Below are 3,581 nucleotides of genomic sequence, written 5' to 3'. Positions count from 1 at the left end.
GGCCATTAGCCTACTTAAAAAAACAAACAAACAAACAAAAAACTTACATTTAACTAACAAAATAATGCTCCAAACGTTTTTGTAAATTAATTTTATAAAGAAAAGAAACTAAATATAACCATTTTTACATTACATACAAAATTATTTTAATAGCTGAAACAGTAGTATATAAGCTGTTTTGGGAGAAGGGGAAAAAAAGACTGGATAGGGCCTATATTTGAGGCCTGTGCAGGGCGATAATCTACTTCATCCAACGCTGTTTTGTTCTCTGTTATTTTCATCTGTGAGCATGCTCTTGATATATGCATTTCACAATTTTGTTGAGTTTAAAACGTTTGACAAATTCGTTCTGCTCTTGCTGTTCGTTCGGCAGACACCCCCCACCACCTTGCAAAAAAAACCACGCTGCCGGGACAGAAGACAGCAAATTGGCAAACAATGACAAATTGTTTATACTTCATATAACACACCATATGCATTCCTGTAACTTTCACTAGCAAATAATAAAAAGAAAAAAAAACAGAGTGCGGTGATGACGGTGATGACCTAAACACCACAATCGACATCTTATTACCGCGGTTTTGCGGTAATGCGGTTATCGTCACAGCCCTACAGTGGACCACTCCCAGCAAGAGGAACAAATAGATTTACACGGTTGCTTGGACTTAACACATGGCTGCAAAAAACCTGCAACTTAAAAGGACTGAATTTCATTGACAACTTCAATCTGTTCTGGAATCAGAGACAATTGTTCACACATGATGGCCTGCACCCAAAAAAACTGGGCTCAAGAGTGCTAAAGAACAATATCTACTTCTCCATCCATCATCCTTCAGCAGTGTGTGCCAATATGAATGGCACAAACACACCTGGACAGAGTACAACTGACCACAGGACTTCATTTCAGCACCTGTATGGACATGCGGTTGACACATCCCACAAGGTCAATGATTACAGCACGCAGCCACAACAACCACTGCTCACGGACACAATCCTGACTGAGCCCTGCCCACAGAGCTCACAGAGAGACAGTGACGTGTTAGAACTGCTCCAAGATTCAGCACCCAAGGACGACTTTCGGGAAAACAGCCAGGGAAGCCAGGACAACATATTACAGCCTCCGGTAACATCAGAGCAACAGCCCCTCTCACCGGACATGTTATCCCTCTCTCCAGCATCCCCTCTTCTGTGCTTCTCAGAGAAAATGGAGGAACTGGTGTATGCTGGGACCAAACTCTCCAACTCTTTTGCTGCGAGCCCACAGATATCAACAAAAAAGCGTCAAGCCCAAAACCACCAAAGTCTATGGGCCCAGCTCACCCTCCCCCTCCTCCTGCGAGAGCTCTTCGGCCCCTGCCACAATGCCAGGGCCCACAGGGCCTCCTCCATCTGTTCTAGGTGAACCAAAAACAACCGATAACAGCTCTCAGTGATGTGTGTCGGGTCCCCGCTATGATAACAGTGACTTTATTAAATGTTTACAGAATATTGTAAACACCTGCGGGAACCCAGTGTGCCTGTTGCTTTCTCTATTTCTGTTTTATTACGTAATAGAAAGCCTAAGGCCTTCTCAAATCGTTTGGCAAACCCATTTAATCTGCTGCCTATTACACGTCATCTAAGATTACTGTAGAGACCGAAAGTAAGACTGTTAAGTTAGCACTTTTAAACATCAGCTCACTTAAAAATAAATCACTTCTAGTCAATGACTTAATAACCACAAACAACCTAGATTTTATGCTTCTAAATGAAACATGGCTTGAAGACAGTTGCAGTTCAGCAATCCTGAATGAAACAGCCCCTCTTAACTTTACTTTTATGAGTGTCTGCAGAGCTGTTAGGAGAGGTGGAGGTGTAGCTGCTCTATTTTGTTAAAAGGTGCTCCTCGCATTCTACTTATAGTTATTTACAGGCCTCAAAAATACTCTCCAGCCTTTGTGGAGGACTTTACAGAACTGTTATCAGCAATTTCCTCAGAGTTTGACTGTTTTGCTATTACTGGGGACTTTAACATCCACATAGAAAATGCAGAATCCAATATGGCAAAAGAAATCCTAACAGTTTTGAATACTTTTGATCTAACTCAGCATGTACATGGACCCACACACAATTGTGTACACACTCTAGATTTAATTATCAGTAAGGGTCTAAACATTTCATCCATTGTCATTAAGGATGTAGCACTATCTGATCATTTCTGTATTTTCTTTGATATATTGATCTCTCCAACTTTTGAAGCTAGATCGGTCTCGGTCAAAAAGCGATGCTTAAATGAGAATACTAGTGCACTGTTTATGAAGGCTATATCTTTAACACCAAGCATATCTGCAGACTGTTGATTTTCTCCTTGATTCTTTTAACTCAAAAGTACAGAACATTATTGATAACATTGCTCCTGTGAAAGTCAGGAAGAAAAGTGGCAGACAAAAAGCACCGTGGAGAAACTCAATAGCAATGCAAAATATGAAAAAACAATGCAGAAAAGCTGAGCGCATGTGTCGAAAGACAAAACTCGAAATGCATTATCACATCTATAAAGATATTCTTCATGCTTTCAAGGTGGAACTTTTCCAAAATCCCTGAAAACTGCAGTTGTTAAGCCCCTCCTGAAAAAGAGAAATCTGGATAACACCATATTGAGCAACTACAGACCAATCTCAAATCTTCCTTTCATAGGCAAGATCATTGAAAAAGTTGTTTTCAATCAGATGAACAAGTTCTTAAGCTTGAATGGATATTTTGACAACTTTCAATCTGGTTTCCGAACACATCACAGCACAGAGACAGTGCTCATAAAGATAATAAATGATATTCACCTAAACACAGATACAGGTAAATTATCAGTGCTGATTCTACTCAATCTCAGTGCTGCATTTGACAATGTCGATCACAACATACTTCTTGACAGGCTGGAAAACTGGGTTGGGCTTTCTGGGATGGTCCTTAAATGGTTCAGGTCATACTTAGAAGGGAGAGGTTATTATGTGAGTATCGGTGACCATAAGTCTGAGTGGACATCCATGACATGCGGAGTCCCTCAAGGTTCAATACTCGCACCCCTCCTGTTCAACCTATATATGCTGCCACTGAGCCAAATAATGCGAAAGAACCAAATTGCATATCACAGCTATGCAGATGACACCCAGATTTACCTAGCCCTATCACCTAACGACTACAGCCCCATTGACTCCCTGTGTCAATGCATTGATGAAATTAAAAATTGGATGTGTCTAAACTTCTTTCAGTTAAACAAAGACAAAACTGAAATCATTGCGTTTGGAAACAAAGATGAAGTTCTCAAAGTGAACATGTACCTTTACTCTAGGGGTCAACTAAAAATCAAGTCAGGAATCTTGGTGTGATTTTGGAGTCAGACCTGAGTTTCAGTAGCCATGTAAAGACAATAATTAAATCAGCATATTATCATCTCAAAAATATTGCAAGAATTAGATGCTTTGTCTCCAGTCAAGACTTAGAGAAACTTGTTCATGCTTTCATCACCAGCAGGGTGGATTATTGTAATGGACTCCTCACTGGTCTTCCCAAAAAGACCATAAGACAGCTGCAGCTCGTACAGAATG

Source organism: Chanodichthys erythropterus, chromosome 18 (genome assembly GCF_024489055.1).
Source record: "Chanodichthys erythropterus isolate Z2021 chromosome 18, ASM2448905v1, whole genome shotgun sequence".
In the NCBI taxonomy this organism is placed as follows: Eukaryota; Metazoa; Chordata; class Actinopteri; order Cypriniformes; family Xenocyprididae; genus Chanodichthys; species Chanodichthys erythropterus.
This window is presented reverse-complemented; position numbering follows the sequence as displayed.